Source organism: Cyprinodon tularosa, unplaced genomic scaffold, assembly GCF_016077235.1.
Source record: "Cyprinodon tularosa strain WSP-4 unplaced genomic scaffold, ASM1607723v1 ctg233, whole genome shotgun sequence".
NCBI classification, from domain to species: Eukaryota; Metazoa; Chordata; class Actinopteri; order Cyprinodontiformes; family Cyprinodontidae; genus Cyprinodon; species Cyprinodon tularosa.
This window is the reverse complement of record NW_024038871.1, coordinates 885,815-912,551: the sequence shown is the minus strand read 5'-3', so window position 1 is coordinate 912,551 and position 26,737 is coordinate 885,815. Positions and strand designations below refer to the sequence as shown.

General features: G+C 41.0%; 1 long non-coding RNA gene across 1 annotated transcript; it reads right to left on the bottom strand.

Annotated features, from left to right (window-relative positions):
* Positions 1-1,455: 1,455 nt before the first annotated feature.
* LOC119784790 lies at positions 1,456-4,504 on the bottom strand. The gene is made up of 3 exons (XR_005280977.1): positions 4,125-4,504; positions 2,917-3,603; positions 1,456-2,819 (listed from the first exon to the last, which is right to left on the bottom strand). It is a non-coding gene; the product is annotated as an uncharacterized LOC119784790 (long non-coding RNA).
* Between the last annotated feature and the right edge of the window lie 22,233 nt (positions 4,505-26,737).

Here is a 26,737-nt window from a genome sequence, read left to right as displayed (position 1 = left end):
GGCATGTCTTGAAGACATAAAAACCTGGATGGATCTTAACTTTCTGCTTCTGAATGCAGACAAAACAGAAGTTATAGTCTTTGGACCAGAGTCTCTGAAAAAGAAACTGATTAGCCAGTCACTTCATTTGGATGGGATTAAACTGATTTCAGATAATAAAGTAAAAAATCTTGGTGTTATTTTTGATCAGGACCTGTCATTTAAATCCCATATCAAAGAGGTTTCTAGAATTTCCTTCTTTCATCTGAGGAACATTGCAAAAATTAGAAATATCCTGTCCAGGGGTGATGCTGAGAAACTAGTCCATGCATTTGTTACTTCAAGGCTGGACTATTGTAATTCTTTACTATCAGGAAGTCCACAAACTGTAGTTAAAAGCCTTCAGCTGATCCAAAATGCTGCAGCCAGAGTTCTAATGAAAATAAAAAAGAGAGATCATATCTCTCCTATCCTGGCTTCTCTTCATTGGCTTCCTGTTAAATCAAGAATAGAATTTAAAATCCTCCTTCTCACATATAAAGCCTTAAATGGCCAAGCTCCATCTTATATCAGAGATCTGATTGTTCCTTATGTTCCTAACAGAGCACTTCGCTCTCAATCTGCAGGTTTACTAGTGGTTCCTAGAATTTCAGATCTTTTAGTTATCAGGCTCCTCTCCTGTGGAACCAACTACCAGTTTTAGTCCGTGAGGCAGACACCCTGTCTACTTTTAAGGCTAGGCTTAAAACTTTCATTTTTGATAAAGCTTATAGTTAGGGTGGCTCAGGTTATCCTGAGCTATCTCTATAGTTATGCTGCTATAGGCTTAGACTTTTGGAGGACATAGGGACCCCCATTTCATCATTCTGCTTCATTCTCTCTCTGTTCTCCTATTCTGCAGAATCTGTTAGTTCAATCTCTAACCTTCTGCTCTCTCTGCTTTTCCTCAGAGTAGCTTTGCCTCGTCTGTTCCTGTTTGGCTGTGACGTCATCCTGGAAAGAAACATCAGCTGTGCTGCTTCCATCAACACCCTTGTTTATAGATGTTGGAGATCGGCCTGTTTTCCAGTGTGGTCCTGTTTCTCTGATCGTGACTGAGTGGATGTGCTCTCTTCGTCCTCTGGCATGGGAGCTGGCTGTGTGTTTCCTGGACGGGGCCGCCTTTTACAGCTGCTTTTTGTATCTCTGCTTCTGTCTCCTTGAACCCCAGTCGGCCTCGGCAGATGGCCGCTCACACTGAGCCTGGTTCTTCTGGAGGTTTCTTCCTGTTAAAAGGGAGTTTTTCCTCTCCACTGTCGCTACAAGCATGCTTAGTGTGAGGGATTTTATTTGTCAATGCAATCAACTGGTTTTCCTTAGATAGAAAACTTTGTATCAATATGACTGTATGATCTGGTTGAACTGTAAAGTGCCTTGAGATGACATGTGTTGTGAATTTGGCGCTATATAAATAAACTGAATTGAATTGAATTATCAACTTGCCTACTCCAGTAGTTTGTTTTTCAAACTAAGCAGCTTTGGAGGGAGTGTTTTGCTTCCCAATCCAACCATGACTGCTTGAATAAATCTGAGTGTGTTCGCCATGCATTTTGGGTATTCTAAGTGAAGAGCATACATAAGCCCAAACATGAGGCACACTGCATGGGGAAAGTCTCTAACGTTGTCTATGATGATACTTCCCTCAAGTATGATGGCACTGGAGATGGGCTGGAGGTGCCCTGCATTTAGACACTGCTGCTGAGCATCTTCACTGACCACAGTCAGCACCCCAACTGTCTCTGAGGCGAGTGCTTCTTCTCCTGAGACCAAGAGAAAAAAAAAGTTTTTGAATCTCTTTTTTTTTTACACTACATGACTCTTTGGAGTGAAAAAAACATCACTACAATTGAAAATATCTCAAAGAGTATTTTTTAGAGTATGTCCTTTGGAGAGGACATCGGGACTCTCTTGTGGCAAATATTAACACATTTCGAGGCATACATTTACCTCTGAACTCTGACAATCTTTAGTGCTGTAAATTTCAAACGGCTACATCATTTAAGCCAGTGGTTCAGATTTCCAGGCACCTCATTCAACTTATCAAAAGCAAGCTGATTAGTGTAGTTTAATCAGGTGTGTTAGTTCTGTTTTGGTTTGTGGTAGTCCATAAAGCAGTTCTTCTTCTTTGAGATGCAGAGGTACATGTTGCATTTGATGCACTTTATGTAGGTTTTTCCAGTGCACCCTTCTCCTCTGCACCTGGAAGTATTAGGATTGTCCATCATGTGTGGCAAATGGACAGCTCCATACTTTCTCACTTCCTTATCTCACTTCCGCATCAGATTCAATTTGATTTGGTTGGCCTGACTGCCCCTGGGCAATCAGTTCCTCACCTAAGAGCAGTTTGAAGTCATGGTATTGGAGAGTTTTCTTCATAGGTCGTGCCAAAGCTTGGCGGTCTTCCTTATACTGTAACTAGGAGTTGGTGATGGTCAGATCGAAGAAGTGTAGGATTGTGCGTACGGTCCACTTCCTTGTGCGGTTAGCCATTCTATAAAAGCTAAGCATTCTATCACACATATCAACCCCACCCATGTTGGTGTTGTACTCTGCCACCACTGCAGGTCTGGACACTTGAACATGCCTTTTGTCTTTCAGTGACTATCTGGTCCGGGTATCCTGGGGCTCTATTACATGCACTGTAGATGCCATGAGTACAGGTTTATTGTCAACCCATTTTGTCACAGCCAGCTCAGGATGCTTCCTTGTCACAAAGGAGCCTCTTCCTTGTTTCAACAACTCTTTATCAGATGTAATGTTACAATCCTTTGGGAGTCTATTTTTCAGGTGAGGTGAAGTACCTAGACAGACAGACACAAACACATAAAAGTTAAATAAGTGTCATTTGTTTACAGAGAATCATCATCAACAGCACCACAGTTGACATTTTCATCATACCTGTCAAAGTACAGGTGAGTTCCCCTGGGAATGGACTCAGTCAACCGAAGAACTGCATTTGCTCCTATTCCAAGTCCTGAGTCTCTGCCGACAAAGGTCTTTTTTTTCCTTGGTACACTTCAAAATCCAATACAATTCCAGTTGGAGTAGTGAGAACAAACACCTTCAATCCGGTTGGATTTGGCTTGCCAGGAACGAACTGACGGACTGGACATCGACCAGTAAAGGGAATCATTTGTTCATCAATGGAAACATTTCCTGGCCTGGGTAGGTTTAGGCAGCCTTGTTGCACCTTCTTCAGAAGTGGACTGACTCTCCAAAGCATATTTAGCTTCCTCTCCTCTTCAGTTACATCAAGATCATTAGTGATTTTCAGAGAACATCTGATCTTGAAAAAGCGATCCCTTGTCATGGACTATTGGCAACTTTTGGCACTCTTGTTTTTTTGGCCCAATACATTTTGATTGTTGGGTAACCAAGGCATGCCATGTACACCGAGACTCCAAAGAAGGTCTTAATCTCCTTAGGTGTTGTATTCAGACTTGAGCCTGACACCTGAATCTGTCTCTGGTTTGTGCAAAAGGACATGTCCTCAAAAACTTTGTTGTCAATGTACTGCTCAAAGTATTTTGATGGTGGCCAGTCCACACAGACAACCTCTTCCAGTCTTCCAGCACAGGCAGGAATCTTAAGAGACAGACAAATATGTTAAATAATTATGTCCTCTAAAAGTGATAGTTCATCCAAAAAAAATACTCTTATCTGTCTAAGCTTATCTACTCTTGTCTCAGTAAACTACGTGTTAGTTTTTGTCCAAAGTGGGCGACGGGCCCTTGCATCCTCAACTTCACTCTCCTCTTCCTCACTTGATGCCTCATCCTCTGAACTCCCGACCTCAAAATCACCATCAATCTGTCCCCCTTGGTCCTCCTCATCTGACAAATCTATGTCCGAGTCTCCATCAGCAATCCTGTTTAGGATTTTCTGTGCCTCATTCAGTGAGCTGACTTCTATTAAAACAGGTTAAAAAATAAATAGCAAATCCTGATGCCCTCTATGGAGGACACACATAAACAGGTTATGTTTTATGCCAACAAATAATTAAACTGCTCTGAAAATTCACCTAACTATTCCTTAGATGTTCATTTACTAGAAGCAATCTGAATATTAAACTCACAAAGCTCATAATTAGAAAATAATATACTTACCTTTCTTCTTTCGACAAAATGTGCTCACAGGGATGGCAGCCATTTTGAAGAATCAGGAAGAAAATTCTAAAAAAGCCCCACCCCCACACATGTCATATCATTGGAGAGCCCAGGATGTCCTCTCTAAGGACCAACAGGATTTAACACAGTGGCATATATGGTTTCAGAGTTATGAACAAAAAACCTATGTCCTCCACAGAGGACAAAAATGTATTGCTGGGACTCAGGAGGATAAGCCCAAACATGAGGCACACTGCATGGGGAAAGTCTCTAACATTGTCCATTATGATACTTCCATCAAGTATGATGGCACTGGAGATGGGCTGGAGGTGCCCTGCATTTAGACACTGCTGCTGAGCATCTTCACTGACCACGGTCAGCACCCCAACTGTCAATGAGGCAAGTGCTTCTTCCTTTGCTGTATCCTGCAAAAGAAGCACGCACAACTACCTTTTAAATCTGGTCTTCTTTTTAGAGATTCTATAGACTGAAAGTGTGAGATTGGGATATTCACATCCTTCATCCAATTACATCATGTACTAATTTAGAGATTCTGATAGTTTTGAGTAAGATTAGAAGCCACCTGATTTTGATCAACTAAAAAATAACTATTTTAGAACATTTGACAACACTATTGAATGTACCAAACATGATTTTTCAACAACTTGAGATGAATATATTTTTTTTCTTCTTTTAATACTCTGTTACTTACAAAGCAAGTCTTGTAGACCTCACTGGAGTCATCACCAAGCAAAATAGGAAGGCCTCTGAGGACAACAGAGCGAAGTGCCGTCACATCTGACGACTAAAGATACAAAGAGAGAACAGATACAAGTTGAGAACATTGTGGCATTTTGAAGGGTGGATAGTATGTGTTGATAAACGGTTCTGTATTTTCTCCAATAGTGTAGCCTCATAACAGACACAGGGCTTTAAGTTTTCAGTGTCATTCGTCACATTTAAATACCCAATTCGTCACATTTAAATACCCAATTTTACACATCCCACTTTCCTTCTAAACATTTTTTGTTTTTATACAAACTCAACATTTCAATAAAATTTCACCCTCCTTTTTTCTTCCTGGGTCAAACTGACTGCATCTTCTTTCTTCCTTTCCTCCTGTCCCTTTATCCCTCCTTCCTTCCTTCCTTCCTCCCTCCCTCCCTCCTCCTCTTCCTTTATTTCCTTTCTTGCTTCATCCGTCCTTTCTCCCTTCTTTCCCTCCTCCCCTTCCTCCCTTCTTTCCTTTTCCCACTTCTTTTCTTTGTTCCTTCCTTCCTTTATCTTTCTTTTTTCCCTCCCTTCTTTAATTCCCTTCTCCCTTGATTCTGTCCACCATCCTTTTCACCTCTTCCCTCCCTTCTTTCCCTTGAACCCTCCTTTGTTGCTTGACCGAATCTGTTCACCTTTTCCATCCTTCTTTCCTTTATTTCTCCTTTCCTTCAACCCATCATCCTCTCTACCTTTCCTTTTTTACACCAGAGGACAACAGGTGGATTAAAATAAAAAGATTTAAATGTGCAGAGGCATTCTTTGTGAAGGCATGGCAGTGGGGATGTACGAGTGTGGAAGCCATGTTTTAAGTGCCTAAATATTAAGTGGCAAAAGATGAATCTTTTATAAAATAGCGAGATAAGGACACCAACCCTCTAAAATCCTGTGTTACATTGTCAAAAGAAATTAAATCTGTGTGGATCCTAAGCTGTAGTTCATAGGCGCTGCTCACGCTCTGTTGGCTGAAACTTATTTCCCTGTGCGGTTCGGAACTCTACGGAAGCTTATTGCATTCACCATAGAAAAAAAATCTGACAGCTTATCTCATAATTACGAGATATTATCTCGTAATTATGAGATAATATCTATATATTTGGTTACACTTACTTGAGCCTGTAATGTAGAATCTCTCACAAAACTGGTCTTCATGATCACTTATTAAGAATATTTGCATCTGTTCCACTGAACAGTTCTCTGTACCCATGTCTAACATGATATGCATTGGAGTTCCACCCCTGTTTTTCACTTCATCAATAAATCCATCTATAACCCTGGGATTACTACTTGTGGAGTAACTATGCACCGATATGACCATACGTGAAAATCTGTCAACAGCTCTATTACAGATTCCGTTTGGTTTTGGTTTTATATATGAATCGACATGCTGCATGAAGTTGGGACCTGGTCTTTTTAAACAATTCTGAAGCTGTCATGATCCCATTTCAATCTTGCATTGGAAAGAAAGGTATTTGTTCTAATTTTCTTATTTTGTCATCCTGTTCCTCTCAGTTTTTCACTTGATATGTTTGAATTTAAATTCCTTTTGATTTGACTGTTAGTTTAGCCTGTTGTTGTTGCAAGATATAATTTGATAAAACTTGCCCTCTTCATTTAACCAACACTAAATCTTCAAAAAATTCTAAAAAAAAGTTCTTACCCAGTTCACGTCCGTGTCACTTTCTATCTCTCCACAGAAGTGCCACATGTCTTTTAGGTCATCTGATGATAACATTATAAAAACATACACAAACACACATGATTATCCCAGTACAAACAATGTCCATAAATAAATGTTTTTTTTAGATTCCATGTTAATGTATTAAATTTGGGCTAAGTACAGATGTTTCAGTGAAACATACAGATTATTTCAGGCAGCTGAAATATATGGCTCCCCTCCTTTAATTTTTGCAAATAAAGGGTAAATATGTCCAAATGCACAGGATTTGTTGTTGATGAAGAGAAGAATAAGCACAGTTAAAGACTTGCAGGTACATTAATTTCTTCCCATGTTATGAAGGGGAACAGATTATTTCAGGCAGCTGAAACATCCATTCTCTCCTCTCCTCCTTCCATATGTTTTGAAAATAAAGAGCAACTGTTTCCAATATCTCTAAAATTGATATGTGTGATATGTTATACTAGAAATGTCCTTAAACCAGTAATCCGTCAAATTTTACATTAAAAAAGGGATTAACCAGAAATTCTACTCTCTCATCTTTGCAGGACATCTTAATTTGCGTGTCCTGCAATCAGCCAGTTTCCATCCTCTGATATCAGCAATGAAAAAGGTAAAATACACTACGTGTTGGAAATCTGTGTTTGGTGACTGACGTTTATTTAGTCAGGCTGAAGGGACAAAAGTTGGAGAAATACCGATTCTCTTGGCGTTAAACAAAATAACACAATACAGCGTAAGACCTCGTTAATGTATTTATTTTACAAATTTATAAAAAGAGCAACCAATTAAACTGAATGTTACATAGTTGACATGATTATATGAGCTGTTTTCACCGAGAAATGATCAGGAGCGCCTTGAAAATGGTCAGATCCGCCTCTCTAGCTGCAATGCGTGGTTCAGCCTCAGAGTTAGTACCCAGCCTTTCCGCTTGAATTCCTGAAATTATCATTTGTTTTGGGACTTGTAAAAGAGTTTCGAACGTTTTTATGTTTTTTTTTCTTAAAATGCTATTTGTTTTGAATTTTTAAAAGTGTTTTATTTATTTTTTATGTAAATTTGATTCCTGAAATGATCATTTGTTTTGGAACTTGTAAAAGTTTTTTAGATTTTGTAATGTTGGATGTTACACCTCCCGGCCACCGTAAAAAGGAAAAAGAAGCAAAAGTTCACAAACAAAACACTGAAAACTAAAATCCAAGAGACATCAGAGAAAAAAAAAACACACACGAGGAACGAAGAAATAATGAGGAACCAGCAAACAGTAACTGAAGAGGAGGAGTATAAATGAAAGACTGAATAATGACCAGGCTAATCAGCAGATTGGGAGCAGGTGTGGACAGAATAATCAAGAAAGGAGCTAGGAGACGGAGACTGACACTAGGGGGCAACAGAGGGTAAAAAAGAAATACATAGGAACTTAAATACAACAAAAAAACTACTAGAGTGTAATACAAAATGGAAATAAATCCAATGAAAACTTAAAAAAAAAAACTTAAACAGAACCAAAAGCATGACAAATATACATCAGTAATAGTAGAACAAAGAGTCCTAAAATGTAATTTATGCCAAAAAAATCAAGGCATTTGCCATTTTGTTGATCTGTTCTCAATGAATTGTAATGTTAAGGGTCAGACAGAAGGAGAAGCTAAGGGAAATACAGACCAAAAAAAAATACCTTCTGTGTTTTTTGTTGTTGTACTGTGTCAAACAGCAAGTGGCAGCTAAAGACCTTTATACTAGAGGGGTTTTCTGTTAAATTTGTCCACAAGAAGTAGAAAAGCAACATCTTAGTTTTTGTCAGCTATTGTTAGCTGAAAGTTTGCGCGGCGGATTTCACGGATCCTCTGTGGAAACAGAAACTCAGGTCAGTGACAAAGAATGGATGGCTGGAAGCAGTTAAGAGTTAAAGTCACCTACCTGGTTCAAAGTTCAGTCCGATCACAGAAGGAGAGGAGGAATCCGTGAAGGGGAAAGGTCCTCCGCCGCAGGCGGGAAAGGCCCCCGAAGCGCAGTGAGGAGAGCGGCGCTTAAGCCAAACGGCGCCGAGGAGCAGGTGTTGCCAGAAAGGGAGATCCAAGCCGAAGTCGAAACAGAACCAAGTTCGTTTGCCAGGAGATCTGAGAGCCGATGAGGTACGGATGAGGGAGTCCAAGCCGTGGTCAGGAAAACAGTCCAGGTTCGGTAAGCCAGTAGTATCCAATACACAGTCCAGAGCCGATCATACTAATTGAGCAGACAGGGGCGAAGCAAAACTCGGGATCCACAAGACAGAAACAGGTCACCTAACAGAATAAACAGAAAAGTAGTTTGAACCCTAGAGTTACTCTCACTAGAACAGCTAGAATAATCTGGCACTGGAAGCTTGAAACCAAACAGTATATATAGGGGCTGGAACCAGGTGGAAGGGATAAGAAATGATGATAGAACAGGCAGAGCTAAGCAGGTGGGTGGAATAAGCAATCAAGCCACCAGTGCCAGGACCATGACACTGAGTGAAATACTACTATCAGTCCACTGGATCTCTCCATAAAGCTCAGCATACCGTCTCACTAACCAGCAGTTTATGGACTGACCAACTTCATCTATCTCCACCCCACCACCTGTTTCAAGCCTGGGGGGAAACATCCTGTTCTTTACTGCTGTTCATGCATATCAAACAAGGGCTTATCAAAGGGCTTTGCCGAGGTCTGAGCACCAAAGACTTAAGTAATTGTATCAATAAATTCTTCTAATTGTCTTTTTTATTCCGTGCGAGTTTTTCAGATTGAACTATAGGTTGGAGTCGCAATATGTTGGGATAACGAGCTATTTGGCTTGTAGAGCTCTGTGCTCTACAAGTGTTTTTCTAGTTAAAAATTTTGCTTACCCATAACTAAAGCTTAGTTGACTTCTACTAGCTTTGTAGATAGTTTTAAATTAAACATTTTGACCTAGGGTTGAATCATTTTTGTTAATAAGTTATTTATTTTAAATAGATGTTGTGAGCATATTCCATTTGTTTGCTAATTTAAATGTTTGACCCTGATTGGAGCTTGAATCATACTTTCATCTGTTGCCCTATCATACAGCTAGTTGGGTGTTTATTCAGAGCCCATCATTTTAATGACCTTTCTCTGCACTGTAAAAATGGTCAGTCTGCTTTCTCCCCACTCTGTTTCATGTTGGCCAAAGTGACATGAAGCTGGTGTTTTGAGTCATGGAAAAGACTCATATATTCTACGCTTTGAAGGAAATCTAAAATGTCCAAGCTGGAGGGACAGCTATCCATAAAGCTTTCATAAATGTCACAGCAAGAGAAACAGCCAATAGCAATTAGGTGTTTTTGAAAAGGCCAGTTCTTCACAACAGAGACCCTGGTTAATGACACACAGAGGGAGAGAAACAGTGGAGCTGATCTCCATATCAGAGATGTTCGCTCTGACATTTGATCTGGTTTCTGTTGCAATTTTTTATTCTGTTCTTCATACAAAAGGTAAAGATTCATAATAGTCACCTGATTTTTTTAGACAATGAAAGTTTTATCCAGTAGGAAGACATGGATTATTTTTGTGAATATAAATGTATGGATGAAGGCAAAGTGGCAGTGGGAATAATGTCAAAGACCAAAGTTTGTGAAGTTGTGCTTAACTTTTACAAAACTAAATAGGAAAAGAAAATGATTGTAATACCAATGCTAACTTTGCAGAAAAGCATATAGGAAAGGTATTCCTCTACATTTTATCATATTACAAACACAAATCTTTGTGTATTTCCCCCACTTTATAAGTGCTAGACCCCAACAAAACATGCTGTTACTGTTAAGTACAAAAAAGAATATTTTTTTTCAAGATTTCTTGCAAGCTAAAGGATGAAGATCATCTACAAACACCAGTTTTCAATTCTTGACACAGGTTTTACATTTGACTTTAGTTTTGACTGTAATTAGACCATTCTGACAAATGATCACATTTTGATCTAAACCTTTCCATGGCTGCTCTCCATCTATGTTGGGCCTTTATGTTAATGAGGGGAATCACCATCTCAGATGTTTTGCAATATTTTAAATGTTTTTCCCTCCCAGGATTTCTGTTTTTAGCTCCATCTATATCAGAATGATCCGAACTACTGACCAAAAGGACAAGATGACGAATATAAGAGGTCGTGATGAATTGCCTTCACAGAGCGGCTGGGCACATCCTTTAAGATATAGTGAGGAGCTCAGTTACCAGGGAGGACCTCGGAGTAGAGGTCGTTGCTCCTCCACGTTGAAAGGAGCCAGCTGAGCAGATGCCTCCTGGTTGCCTCCCTCAGGAGGTTGTCAGGCATGTCCTAATGGGAGGAGGCCTTGTAGAAGGCCCAGGACATGCTGGAGGGACTATATCCCTGAGCTGGCCTGGTGTCGCCTCAGGGTCCCCCCAGAGCAGCTGAAGGAGGTGTGAGTGGATCGGGAAGTCTGGTACCTCTGTAAATTCTTTCAGAAATAAACATTAATTGTTGCTTGGCCAGCGAGCCTAAAGTATGCTGTGTGTAATTCAGTCTGGTAAACTGCTGCTGACTCCTGCCAGATCTGGCTGGAGTTTCAATGCATGATTCTCAACGCCAAAATTACCCATAATGCAGCAGCACTTTACTACTAGCGTTACAACAAACTGCCAACCACAATGGAGCAATGTTGCAATGAAAATCAAGTAAATATTAGAGAGCAAACCTTATATAAAGGCATATATATATATATATATATATATATATATATATATATATATATATACATATATATATATATATATATATATATATATACATATACATAATGCTCTATCCCGTGTTTTGTGTCTGTGTTTGAAAAATATGGATCAGTTAGTGAAGGAAACTCCGATAATAAACACTGGATGTCATGATGCGTGGTTGGTTTGCTAGCCCAAGGATGCAGAACTCCACAGACTCAGAGGCAGGATAAAGTCCAATATTTATTTGTGAACAGCTCAGGGTTCTGCCCTGGAAGGCAGAGGAGACAGAGCACAGGTTAAACTCAAGGGGAAAATAAACAAACTTAAACTCACAGGCTCGAAGACTCAGATAGGCAGGATTAAACAGGCAAGAGACTCTGGTTAGCTTCCGCGGCAAGGACAAGGACAATGACCCACGATCCGGCTCAGAGTGAAGCTTTCAAACAGTTTATATAGTGAGAGGTTAATCAGCAGAGCTGATTGGAATCAGCTGAGTGCTGAGAACCAGCTCCCAGAAGGAACCACAGAATAGGATCCACACCGCCCTCTGGAGGGCAAACCTTGGATCCCAACACTGGAAATGCGTCCCCTGAAGTGGTCACCTCAGATTCTGACAAAAAACATTGGAAAATTCAGTGTGTAACCACTGAAGTGACCCTGAGTAAGGAGTAAGATGTCATTAAACATAAAGTAGTTTTTTAAAGGAGAATTCCGGTTTTTAACACTTTTAGCCCATTTTCTGTAGTGTCCAGGATGAAATCGAATGATCGACACCAAAATTTTGACAATTGGTCCTGTCTCTGCTTTTTGGCTCATGCAGAATCCCCCCCTCGCTGCTTTAGAATGGCTTCCATAGAGCATGTCAGATAATGTCCTTAAAACAACCTTAAACGTTCTTTTTTTAAAATATGCTACTCACCGGGTCGTCAGCACTGTTCAATGACGTTCCAAAAAAAGTTTCGTAAAGAAAAAACGTTCCTGTAGTGTTTTATTTAGTATTTTGTAAATCCCATTGAGTTCTGTTGGAATAGTCAATATTCCCCTGCCACCGGAAACGGAAATGGGGCCTGTTTACACTGTTGTAGTCTTTTCGCTTCACTCTGTGTACTCCGACGTCGAGGTGCTAACGTCTCTGTTAAACACTTTAAAAAACGCTGAAAATGGAATACGAAAGGTGGATTCTTGATTCTCGACGTCGGAGTACACAGAGTGAAGCGAAAAGACTACAACTGTGTAAACAGGCCCCATTTCCGTTTCCGGTCTTGTTCCGTTTCCCAGGTCTTGTTCTTTAGAGGCACGCAGTGCAGGGATCTTTCCCTGGGAGCCGTTGCTCTGCAGTAAATCTCGAGAGATGCTTTTTCACGGCGCGTTTCTCTGACTCTGTCCAAAGCCTTTTGATGGTTATGCTGCGTTTTGCTGGAAATGAAGTAGAGAAAAAAATTGGTTAGGTATCAATCTGTCTCCCACTCCCCAGCTGTGTCTCCTTCCTGACTTGTTTTTTCTCTTCATGACTCTGTCCCAATCCTCTAATAAGGTCTGACATTGACATGACACTCTGGTTTAAAAATCTACCTCACTTTTGTAATTTTATCTAGAAGCAGTTTAATCTAGAACCTACCTTTGGTTTTCACATGATGCCTCTTTTCCTTTCTCTTCTGTGGTGAGGCAGGGTGGCCAGTGGCTGGCTGGGTGTAATGTCCTCCTCTGTCACAGATAAACATCACTATTAATCCATGTCCACCCTTTTATATATTGAAGGAGAAACAGCACATTCTGGGTTTGCTGATTCATAAAACTGTATGTAAAGAACGCATCTACATCAGAGCTGTCCTCTTGGCAAGACTTGCTTTTCTTCCTTGACATATGTTCAGAAAAACCATCCATCTGAAAAACAAAAACAATTCAGAAGTTACAATTCAGCTTTCTATGCCTCCACCCTGTGTCTCCTTCTGTTGGGTCCACAGGATTGGGTGCTGAGCTGTGTTAGGGTTTTTTCTTACCCTATCCTCCTCAGAGACTCCAGCCCAGACAAGCTTCCAGCTGGTTCCTATTGGACGCAATCAAGGAGCAGTATTTAGAGGAGTGAATCCCTGGTATGGACGGCAGTCGGTTAAAATTCCACATAGTGGTAACCTACCTTCTAGCTCTACCTAAACTGAACATTGTGCTAAAAGACTCAAGCTTACCTTATGTCCTCCTTCTCTCCTAGAAGCCTTGCTGTCTTCAAGCCGGTTCTCCACTCAGTCCTCCTAAATCTATCTTAGAACGCTTACCTGCCTGCCTTCTGGAGCTCTCAAGTCTTAAACCCCATCTCAGCCAAGCTCAATCCCTGTGGGCTCACCAACCTCCCCGTCTGCTCCTCTCTCTAAGGAACTGTAAGAAATCAGCATCTTCTCTTAAAAACTCAGTTCCTCCTGCCAACGATCCAACCGATCTCTCTTCCCGTGCAGTTCCAGTCTGAGTCCCAGTTATCCGAACCACCATGCTGGACCAAACCTATCTCTCTGTAAAATCTCAAAATAAAGATCTTAAAATGCTTCCTGACTCAAATTGTGTCTGCACCAGAGTCTACTCTAGAATCATGTCACCTTCTCCCTGACTTTGTCTCTCCCCAACTACAGGACTGTCTCAGAAAATTAGAATATTGTGATAAAGTTCTTTATTTTCTGTAACGCAATTAAAAATCATGAAATGTCATACATTCTGGATTCATTACAAATCAACTGAAATATCGCAAGACTTTTATTGTTTTAATATAGCTGATTATGGTGTACAGCTGAAGAAAACTCAAAAATCCTATCTCAAAATATTAGAATATCGTGAAAAAGTATACTAGTAGGCTAAAAAACTAATCACTCTAATCGTCTAATTAACTCGAAACACCTGCAAGGGTTTCCTGAGCCTTGAAAAACACTCAGCTTGGTTCAGTAAACTAAATCACAAGTATGGGGAAGACTGCTGATCTGACTGCTGTCCAGAAGACCATCATTGACACCCTCCATCAGGAGGGTAAGACAGAAATAAATTTCTCAGCAGGCTGTTCACAGAGTGCAGTTTCAAAGCACATTCACAAAAAGTGTGTTGGAAGGGGGAAATGTGGCAGGAAACGCTGCACAGCCAAGAGAGGCGACCGCAGCCTTAACAGCATTGTGAAGAAGAGCCGCTTCCAGAATTTGGGGGAGCTTCAAAGACAGTGGACTGAAGCTGGAGTCCAGGTATCAAAAGCCACTGTTCACAGACGTGTCCGGGAAATGGGCTACAATAGCCGTATTCCCATGGTCAAGCCACTTCTGAATGCAAGACAACGGACTTGGGCTATGGAAAAAAAGCACTGGACAGTTGCAGAGTGGTCCAAAGTCCTCTTTTCAGACGAAAGCAAGCTTTGTTTGTCATTTGGTAGTCAAGCTGCCAGAGTCTGGAGAAAGGCTGGAGAGGCGCAAAATCCAAGTTGCTTGAAATCCAGTGTAAAGTTCCCACAGTCAGCGATGGTTTGGGGAGCCATGTCAGCTGCTGGTGTTGGTCCACTGTGTTTCATCAAGTCCAGAGTAAATGCAGCTGTGTACCAACAGATTTTAGAGCACTACATGCTTCCATCTGCTGAAAAGCTCTATGGAGATGATTTAATTTTCCAGCATGATCTGGCACCTGCCCACAGTGCCAAAACAACCAGTAACTGGTGTACTGACCATGGCATTCCTGTCCTTGATTGGCCTGCCAATTCCCCTGACCTGAACCCCATAGAGAATTTGTGGGGTATTGTGAAGAAGAAGCTGACAGACACCAGACCCAACAATGCAAATGAGCTAAAGGCCGCTATTGAAGCATCGTTGGCATCCATAACACCTCAGCAATGCCACAGGCTGATTGCCTCCATGCCACGCTGCATTGAGGCAGTAATCTGTGCAAAAGGATTCCCAACCAAGTACTGAGTGCATTAATGGACAATTTCAAATGTTTGATTTTGTTTTGCTGTCATAATTTATTTTTTTTTACTTGGTCTGAGGAAATATTCTAATATTTTGAGATAGGATTTTTGAGTTTTCTTCAGCTGTACGCCATAATCAGCGATATTAAAACAATAAAAGGCTGGCGATATTTCAGTTGATTTGTAATGAATCCAGAATGTATGACATTTCATGATTTTTAATTGTGTTACAGAAAATAAAGAACTTTATCACAATATTCTAATTTTCTGAGACAGTCCTGTATGTTTCTTTCTCTCCATGAAAGATTTTACACAAGCACCACAAGGGGGAAGCATAATGCCTGATGCTTGATACTTACAAGACAACCAACAACACTCTCAATAATAAGGACATTTATGAAACCTTGTCTCCATTAGAAAAAGAACTCAGCAAACTATTAACCTGTATAGAAATACAGGGCAAAAGAGGCAGGATAGTACCAGTCTTCTTGGCTGACCGAATGAAGGAATCAGTCAACTTGTTGAGAAAAAAAAAAAGTCCACCCCCTCAGACAGATTCTCAATCTGAGAATAAGCCTTTCATTATTTACATGACATTATCTCCACCTCCCCAAATAAAAATAAACTAATTCAAGTCTGACACCATCCTATAATATGCAAACTCGGTCCTAAGAAGTGCCGCCACCAGCCCTTTGAACATCAGCTCAACATCTACTGAACCTGCCTCCTTCATTTAATTTCTCCTGGTTGCGGCACCAGCGGTGCTCCCGGCTTCAGCAGGCTGGGCACCCTTGGCTCGCCAGCCGTTGGCTACTGGGATCCCTCATCAGGCATTCACACAGGTAGGACAACCTGTGGTTGTATATCAGGTTGTCCTGCCTGCACAAATGCAGGGAAGCGCCAGCCTCCACCAGGAACCCCCCAAAAAGAGGCCATATAACAGAACTGTACAGGGTAACACCTGCAAAAAATGTGGCCTCTTCCGTACAGCAGCGACTGGGCATAGCCACTACCGTGGGAGGGTTTACTCCCCGCAGTCTGAGGTCCTTCCAAAGGAGCAGTGGTTGGAGGAGATGAGGAGGGTGGGGAAAAAAGATTGAAACTAGGTGTTTCATTTATGTAAATAGTTTTATGCCTAAATATTTGGTTTTACTATGTTAAACCTTTACCTTTTGTATATTGTTTCATCTTTTATTGACATTGAACAGCACAAACATTTCTGTGAATAAACACTGACTTTTATTGCTCAACAGTTTTTATTGAAAATAAAGCCAGTTTATACATGCACTTAAAGTGTAATGATTGCAATCATTTTCTGAAGAAAAAAAAAGTAATTAATTAATTAATGGTACTTTTACACAGATAGATAGATAGATAGATAGATAGATAGATAGATAGATAGATAGATAGATAGATAGATAGATAGATAGATAGATAGATAGATAGATAGATAGATAGATAGATAGATAGATAGATAGATAGATAGATAGATAGATAGATAGATAGATAGATAGATAGATAGATAGATAGATAGATAGATAGATAGATAGATAGATACAGGTGCTGGTCATAAAATTAGAATATCATGAAAAAGTAGATTGATTTCAGTAATTCCATTTAAAAAGTGAAACTTGTATATTATATTCATACATTACATACAAACTCATATATTTCAGATGTTTATTTTGTTTAATTTTGATGATTACAAATGACAACAAATGAAAATCTCAAATTCATCATATCAGAAAATTAGAATATTACTGAAGACCAATAAAAACAAAGGATTTATAGAAATGTTGGCCAACTGAAAAGTATGAACATGAAAAGTATGAGCATGTACAGCACTCAGTATTTAGTTGGGACTCCTTTGGCCTGTATTACTGCAGCAATGCGGCGTGGCATGGAGTCGATCAGTCTGTGGCACTGCTCAGGTGTTATGATAGCCCAGGTTGCTCTAATAGTGGCTTTTAGCTCTTCTGAATTGTTGGGTCTGGTGTATTGCATCTTCTTCTTCACAATACCCCATAGATTTTCTATGGGGTTAAGGTCAGGAGAGTTTGCTGGCCAATTAAGAACAGGGATACCATGGTCCTTCAACCAGGTACTGGTAGCTTTGGCACTGTGTGCAGGTGCCAAGTCCTGTTGGAAAATGAAATCTGCATCTCCAAAAAGTTGGTCAGCTGCAGGAAGCATGAAGTGCTCTAAAACTTCCTGGTATGTGGCTGCGTTGACCCTGGACCTCAGAAAACACAATGGACCAACACCAGCAGATGACATGGCACCCCAAACCATCACTGACTGTGGAAACTTTACACTGGACTTCAAGCAACGTGGATGAAGTGCCTCTCTTCTTTTCCTCCAGACTCTGGGACCTTGATTTCCAAAGGAAATGCAAAATTTACTTTCATCAGAGAACATGACTTTGGACCACTCACCAGCAGTCCAGTCCTGTTTCTCTTTAGCCCAGGCAAGACGCTTCTGACGCTGTCTGTGGTTCAAGAGTGGCTTGACACAAGGAATGCGACAGCAGAAACCCATGTCTTTCATACGTCTGTGTGTGGTGGTTCTTGAAGCACTCACTCCAGCTGCAGTCCACTCTTTGTGAATCTCCCCCACATTTTTGAATGGGTTTTGTTTCACACTCCTCTCCAGGGTGCGGTTGTCTCTCTTGCTTGTACACTTTTTTCGACCACATCTTTTCCTTCCCTTCGCCTCTCTATTAATGTGCTTGGACACTGAGCTCTGTGAACAGCCAGCCTCTTTAGCGATGACCTTTTGTGTCTTGCCCTCCTTGTGCAAGGTGTCGATGGTCGTCTTTTGGACAACTGTCAAGTCAGCAGTCTTCCCCATGATTGTGTAGCCTATAGAACTAGACTGAAAGACCATTTAAAGGCTTTTGCAGGTGGTTTGAGTTAATTAGCTGATTAGAGTGTGGCACCAGGGGCCATCAATTTTGAACCTTTTCACAATATTCTAATTTTCTGATATGATGAATTTGAGATTTTCATTTGTTGTCATTTGTAATCATCAAAATTAAACAAAATAAACATCTGAAATATATGAGTTTGTATGTAATGTATGAATATAATATACAAGTTTCACTTTTTAGATGGAATTACTGAAATCAATCTACTTTTTCATGATATTCTAATTTTATGACCAGCACCTGTAGATAGATAGATAGACTGGGGTTGAGGTTTTGCAGGCTGGGTAAAACTGCAGAAAGTGAGGGAGGAGGAGGTTTTTGCAGCCTCGTTTAAACACTGCATATAGGGACTGAGGAGGTTTTGCAGGCTGGTTTAAACTTTGCAGAAAGGGACTGAGGTGGAATTTTTGCAGGCTGGTTTAAACTCTGCAAATGGAGACTGACATGTAATAATAGATGTAGATAATAGAAAGAAAAAAAATAACACTTGCAGCTATTCACATCACTCTTATTTCACCGTTAAACCAGAGTTCTTATAACCAGCACAGATTAAATCAGGATTAGATCAAGATTTCACTCTTATCTGTCTCTCACCCAAGCGCAGCACCTCATTAAAGCGTCAAATGAAAAGTGGATGGGTTTTACTTTTAGACGTCTTGCAGTCCGGGCAAGGAAGCGGGGGAGGGACGGGCGGTGGAGGGGATGCGCAGTTCGGCCTCAGCTCGGTGCGGGTCCGTTCGTTTCCGGAAGAATTTTAGATCAGTCTGATGCTACAGCAGAGGAACTTGATGGGCTTTTAAAAATGGAGGAAGGCTACTTACGGTTATCGAAAGCAAGGGTGTTCCCCTGCAGATAGTGATTGGTATCGAGGTCCTCACAAAAGGGGGAGAATCCACACAGCGTTCAGCTTCGAAGATCCCCATCTCATCCAGTTCAGCAGGCACTATGCACAATGGGGCACTGCGATTCGTGATTTTTGACACAGGAAAAGAAAGCTACTTCCAGCTAGCTTTCTTTAGCATTTCACGTGAAAATGCGCCTCTCCTCACAGGCGCCAAAACCCAGGGAAAGAGACCGATTTCCTTTCTGCGCTTGGATTTAAACCCTGAACGACATCGGGGTATTTCCTGCTGAGATTTCAGCCTTCTTATCAGCTGAGCATGCAGTGCCAGGGCTGGAATTTTCCACAACTTTCCAGCGTTGCTACAACAAAGTAACGTCTATAGCAATGAATTTCAGTTTGTTTTTCAATGATGCTAAAGTTTATATTGTTTTTTAAATTATGCCCCTAAAGAGGAGCCATAGCAACCATGGATTCCTCTGCGGTGTTAGCATATTTAGGAAAAAGGCTAATAGCCTGTTAGCACTCTTAGCACCTCAAACTGACTATGCAAGGAAAATAAATGCATAGATGGACTTGGTTTAGAAACCCAAAAGGACACATTACATGGTCTGTACTTCACATTAAGGAAATATCTGAAATTCTTTTTTTGTTTATTAACCTTCCAAATGTAGCCTTATATTTCAGATTTAGCTTCAGACTTCCAGTTTTTAAAGATAACAAAGCTTCAAGAAGTCTGTGTAGAAGGAGTTCAGATTCCAAAATGGCCTCCCTGTAATCTTTATCAATATAACAGGGCGTCACGTCTTGTTTGGATCAATAGTTGAGTTGATTTTTATACTTTGAAATGGATTTTTATGTGAAAACTCTCAAGCAATAGGTCATCTTGCTCTGTTATTGTGATGATTGATTTGCAATGTTTATTTTCAGAGAAGAGAGTGGTTTGCTGGTTTAAACTCGAGAAATGGCTGTGGGGGTTTTGCAGATAATTGAGGGATAATTTTCGGTGGTAGAACTGGGTTGCAGGTTTATGAGATACGAGTTTAAATTTGCAGGACTGGATGGTTGTGAGTCGTAATAACTGCAAGAGGAGGATTTTGAGGCTGTTAAAATGCTAGAGAGAGGTGAGGGTTTTCACTTCAATAAAGACTGAGTTGGGCTGGTTTTTGCGGCTGGTAAATTTGCGGAATGAAATGAGAAGGAGTTTTTGCGGTTTAAACTTTCAGAAGGACTGAGTGATTTGAGGTGTTAAATGAAAGAACAAGATGATTTTGCTGCATTTACACTATTACGAAACGAATTTATAAAGCAGATAAAGAAAATAAATCAGTTTCACTACTCTTTTCACCGAAACCAGAGACTATAAACGCAAATTAAAATGGATGGTAATTTTATTTCTTTCTACCAGGCAGAGCGCATAGCAAGAAAGTGGAGGGGATGCGTCTTGCTCGGCGGACGGGGGGGTCGGCCGGAGGAATTGATTGCTAGCTCGTGCGGGCGGTTGAGATTTTAAATGATGAAGCAAGGACTTATGTCTTAAAGGGGAGTCTCTTAGTTTGGAGCAGGTTCCTCAAAGGGGGATCCCCATCACCAAGGGATCCACACACGTTCAGTCGAAATCCCATGCACATGCGGCACTATCATGGTTTTTGCACGGAAAGACTCAGGAAAGAGCTTTCCATTCTTAAATTTCACAAGCGCCCCACAGGAAAACCGGGAAAGAACGATTTCCTTTCTGCGCTTGGATTTAAACCCTGAACGACATCGGGGTATTTCCTGCTGAGATTTCAGCCTTCTTATCAGCTGAGCATGCAGTGCCAGGGCTGGAATTTTCCACAACTTTCCAGCGTTGCTACAACAAAGTAACGTCTATAGCAATGAATTTCAGTTTGTTTTTCAATGATGCTAAAGTTTATATTGTTTTTTAAATTATGCCCCTAAAGAGGAGCCATAGCAACCATGGATTCCTCTGCGGTGTTAGCATATTTAGGAAAAAGGCTAATAGCCTGTTAGCACTCTTAGCACCTCAAACTGACTATGCAAGGAAAATAAATGCATAGATGGACTTGGTTTAGAAACCCAAAAGGACACATTACATGGTCTGTACTTCACATTAAGGAAATATCTGAAATTCTTTTTTTGTTTATTAACCTTCCAAATGTAGCCTTATATTTCAGATTTAGCTTCAGACTTCCAGTTTTTAAAGATAACAAAGCTTCAAGAAGTCTGTGTAGAAGGAGTTCAGATTCCAAAATGGCCTCCCTGTAATTCTGATTAGTGCCGAATAAATAAAAAGGAAGACAGTGGAAGGGTGGACAGGAAGAATTAAAGGATTTGTTGTCTGGAATTCTAAATAAAAAATTGAAAGACTTTTGAAGGGCTCCTTTTTTATTACTTTTTTTATAGGAATATGAAATGAAATTTATTTACCTGAGTTGAAAAAGCTTCCATCCAAATATGCCACAGGTCGCCCTCCACCCTCCTCTGCTCTCTTGGACTGCCATGATGTGTTGCAGTTAGATTTTATTAAACTCTGCAAATGCGGTTTTGCAGGCTGATTTAAACACTGCAGACGCAGACTTAGGTGGAGGTTTTGCAAGCTGGTTTAAACTCTGCAGAAATGGACTGAGGTGGAGGTTTTGCAGCATGATTTAAATTCTGCAGATGGAGACTGAGGAGTATGTTTTGCAGCTTGGTTTAAACGCTGCAGATAGGGACTGAGGCAGAGGTTTTGCAGGCTGGTTTAAACTCTGTGAATGCAGACTTAGGTGGAGGTTTTACAGCATCATTTTAAACTCTGCAGTAAGGGACTGGGATTGAGGTTTTGTAGGCTGGGTAAAACTGCAGAAAGTGAGGGAGGAGGAGGTTTTTGCAGCCTCGCTTAAACACTGCATATAGGGACTGAGGAGGTTTTGCCGGCTGGTTTAAACTTTGCGAATGGAGAATGACGTAGAGGTTTTGTTGGCAGGTTTAAACTTTGCAGAAAGGGACTGAGGTGGAATTTTTGCAGGCTGGTTTAAACTCTGCAAATGGAGACTAAGGAGGAGGTTTTGCTGGCAGGTTTAAACTCAGAAGACGGAGACTGACATGTAATAATAGATGTAGATAATAGAAAGAAAAAAAATAACACTTGCAGCTATTCACATCACTCTTATTTCACCGTTAAACCAGAGTTCTTATAACCAGCACAGATTAAATCAAGATTAGATCAAGATTTCACTCTTATCTGTCTCTCACCCAAGCGCAGCACCTCATTAAAGCGTCAAATGAAAAGTGGATGGGTTTTACTTTTAGACGTCTTGCAGTCCGGGCAAGGAAGCGGGGGAGGGACGGGCGGTGGAGGGGATGCGCAGTTCGGCCTCAGCTCGGTGCGGGTCCGTTCGTTTCCGGAAGAATTTTAGATCAGTCTGATGCTACAGCAGAGGAACTTGATGGGCTTTTAAAAATGGAGGAAGGCTACTTACGGTTATCGAAAGCAAGGGTGTTCCCCTGCAGATAGTGATTGGTATCGAGGTCCTCACAAAAGGGGGAGAATCCACACAGCGTTCAGCTTCGAAGATCCCCATCTCATCCAGTTCAGCAGGCACTATGCACAATGGGGCACTGCGATTCGTGATTTTTGACACAGGAAAAGAAAGCTACTTCCAGCTAGCTTTCTTTAGCATTTCACGTGAAAATGCGCCTCTCCTCACAGGCGCCAAAACCCAGGGAAAGAGACCGATTTCCTTTCTGCGCTTGGATTTAAACCCTGAACGACATCGGGGTATTTCCTGCTGAGATTTCAGCCTTCTTATCAGCTGAGCATGCAGTGCCAGGGCTGGAATTTTCCACAACTTTCCAGCGTTGCTACAACAAAGTAACGTCTATAGCAATGAATTTCAGTTTGTTTTTCAATGATGCTAAAGTTTATATTGTTTTTTAAATTATGCCCCTAAAGAGGAGCCATAGCAACCATGGATTCCTCTGCGGTGTTAGCATATTTAGGAAAAAGGCTAATAGCCTGTTAGCACTCTTAGCACCTCAAACTGACTATGCAAGGAAAATAAATGCATAGATGGACTTGGTTTAGAAACCCAAAAGGACACATTACATGGTCTGTACTTCACATTAAGGAAATATCTGAAATTCTTTTTTTGTTTATTAACCTTCCAAATGTAGCCTTATATTTCAGATTTAGCTTCAGACTTCCAGTTTTTAAAGATAACAAAGCTTCAAGAAGTCTGTGTAGAAGGAGTTCAGATTCCAAAATGGCCTCCCTGTAATTCTGATTAGTGCCGAATAAATAAAAAGGAAGACAGTGGAAGGGTGGACAGGAAGAATTAAAGGATTTGTTGTCTGGAATTCTAAATAAAAAATTGAAAGACTTTTGAAGGGCTCCTTTTTTATTACTTTTTTTATAGGAATATGAAATGAAATTTATTTACCTGAGTTGAAAAAGCTTCCATCCAAATATCCCACAGGTCGCCCTCCACCCTCCTCTGCTCTCTTGGACTGCCATGATGTGTTGCAGTTAGATTTTATTAAACTCTGCAAATGCAGAATAAGGTGAAGGTTTTGCAGGCTGATTTAAACACTGCAGACACAGACTAAGGTGGAGGTTTTGCAAGCTGGTTTAAACTCTGCAGAAATGGACTGAGGTGGAGGTTTTGCAGCATGATTTAAATTCTGCAGATGGAGACTGAGGAGTATGTTTTGCAGCTTGGTTTAAACGCTGCAGATAGGGACTGAGGCAGAGGTTTTGCAGGCTGGTTTAAACTCTGTGAATGCAGAATTAGGTGGAGGTTTTACAGCATCATTTTAAACTCTGCAGTAAGGGACTGGGATTGAGGTTTTGTAGGCTGGGTAAAACTGCAGAAAGTGAGGGAGGAGGAGGTTTTTGCAGCCTCGCTTAAACACTGCATATAGGGACTGAGGAGGTTTTGCCGGCTAGTTTAAACTTTGCGAATGGAGAATGACGTAGAGGTTTTGTTGGCAGGTTTAAACTTTGCAGAAAGGGACTGAGGTGGAATTTTTGCAGGCTGGTTTAAACTCTGCAAATGGAGACTAAGGAGGAGGTTTTGCTGGCAGGTTTAAACTCAGAAGACGGAGACTGACATTGTTTTGTTCTTTGCCTAACAAAAAAATCCCAAACTGTGTCCAGCCGTTAGTCATTTATTGTTTTTAGCTCAGACATCTTACATGCAAACTTCCTGCCTGTCTCCCTTGCTCTGCAGCCTTAAGATGGTAATCACTCCTGAAGTTAGCACCAGTACTGACCCCTTGTGGTCAGACGTGGAACATAAATATCACCACATCCCCCTTTCTCTGAAACATAAAAATAACTAAACACATTACAGGTGTCAGTATTTACCATAGGCAACTTTTCATTAAACTACCTGAACTATTTATGTTATCATTTGTAGTAACAACAGCAACAGACATTATAACTTTTAGTATCTTACTGCATGACACAATAGCAAAGTAACTTAACTTAAACATTAATACCATAATACACAATACATTAACTTTTTTTTTTTTTTTTATAGATTAAGTCTCTCAGGTTTCTTGATATGTCTTGTAGATCTTCTTAACAGCGTTTCACCTGGAAGAGATGTGTTGGTCAAATTATCAGTGTATGTGTCAGTGTTGCAGTGTGCATCATGTGTAGAGATTGACTCCAATTCAGCTTGGGTTTGATTGAGCTCTTGGTCAGGAACAGTCTCTGATGTTGCTGGTGTTTTCTGGAGACTGCGCCGGTTTCACCTGATGATCTGTCCTTCTGGCGTTTTCACATTGTAGGACTGTGGAGCAACCTCTTGAAGAACAGTGGCTTTCGTCATCCATCCTTCAGGACTTTCAATTCTCACTGTGTCGTCCTTGCACAGTGGTGGAAGCGGCTTTGCTGTTCTGTCATAGAAAGTCTTTTGTTTCATTTTTTGATGTTTCAGCTTTTGTTCCAGCCTTGGGTATTTCTTTGACTTTACACAGGTTGGAAGTGTTGTTCGAAGCTTTCTCTTCATGAGCAGCTCAGCAGGTGACAGCCCACATTCCAGAGGTGATGCTCTGTAGCTCAGTAGAGCCAGGTAAGGATCGGAGTCACTATCTGCAGCCTTTTTTAATAGTTGCTTCAGGATGTGAACACCTTTTTCTGCTTTGCCATTAGACTGTGCATACAGTGGGCTAGATGTGACATGCTTGAAATCATAGATCTTTGCAAAGTCATGCCACTCTTTGCTCCTAAAGCATGGTCCATTGTCACTCATTACTGAATGCGGAATGCCATGTCTGGCGAAGATGGATTTGGCATGACTAATGACACAGTTGGACGATATATTTGAAAGTAATGCCATCTCAGGGTAATTTGAGAAATAGTCAATTACTACCAAATAGTCTTTTCCTTTCAGGTGGAACAAGTCCATTCCTACTTTGTGCCATGGTGCTGTTGTCACATCAGCTACAGTCATCGGCTCTTTTGTTTGTTTGTTTCTGTATTTCTGGCATGTCTCACATCTGCTTATCATGTTGTCAATGTCTCTGTTAAGCCCAGGCCAGAATACTGTGTCTCTTGCCCTTCTTTTGCATTTTTCTATTCCTAAATGTCCTTCATGTATTCTCTGCAGTAACTCTTGTCTAAGTGTACGTGGGATGACTATTCTGTTTTGCTTTAACAACAGACCATCAACTACACTCAGCTCACCTCTGACATGGTAGAACTGTGGACAGGATCCTGCAGCCCATCCATTCCGCATGTTCTCCATCACGCACTGTAGCTCTGGGTCTCTCGCCGTCTCGTCGATGATCTGCCGGGTCTTGGCGTCGGACACAGGAAGTGTTGCAGACACCATGTTGACATGCACCCGTACATCTTCTTCAGTCGTGCTTGCACAACTCTTGACCGGAGCTCTTGAAAGTGCATCAGCGAGAATGAGGTGTTTGCCTTGTGTGTAGATGAGTTCAAAGTCATACCTCTGCATCCTCATCATCATGCGCTGTATCCGTGGTGACATTTCATTCAGGTTCTTTTTTATTATTGCAACGAGTGGACGATGATCAGTCTCAGCTGTGAAGGTGGGTAGGCCGTATACGTAGCTGTGAAACTTTTCTAGGCCAAACACTAATCCGAGACACTCTCTCAATTTGGGCATATCTGCACTCAGTCTCTGTCATAGACCTAGATGCATATGCCACAGGCCTCCAGTGCTCACCTTCAGCTTGTAGTAGTACTGCACCGATTCCATTTTTCGAAGCATCTGTAGACACCTTGATTCTTTTAGTTGGGTCAAAGAATGTCAGCACAGGTGTGGCAGTAAGTGCCTCTTTGAGCTTTTGCCACTCGCGCTCATGTTTGACTGTCCAGTCAAAGTTGCTTTCTTTGTGGAGAAGCTCACGCAGGTTAGTTGTTTTTGCTGAGAGATTGGGTATGAATTTCCCAATGAAGTTTATCATTCCCATGATGCGTAGGACACCAGGTTTGTCTATGGGCTTTGGCATGCTCAGTATGGCTTTGATCTTTTCTTCATCTGGCTGTATGCCCTGAGCTGAGAGCTTGTCTCCAAGAAACACGATCTCTTTAGCAGCAAACTGGCATTTGTTTTTGTTGAGCTTTAATCCATTCTTCTGTATTCGCTCTAGAACATTGGTCAGTCTCTGATTGTGCTGCTGGATTGTGGACCCCCATACAATGATGTCATCTACATAGGCTCTTACTCCATCCAGGCCTTCGATGATGTGCTCGATTGCCCTATGAAAGATTTCAGAGGCAGATATTATTCCAAAGGGGAGCC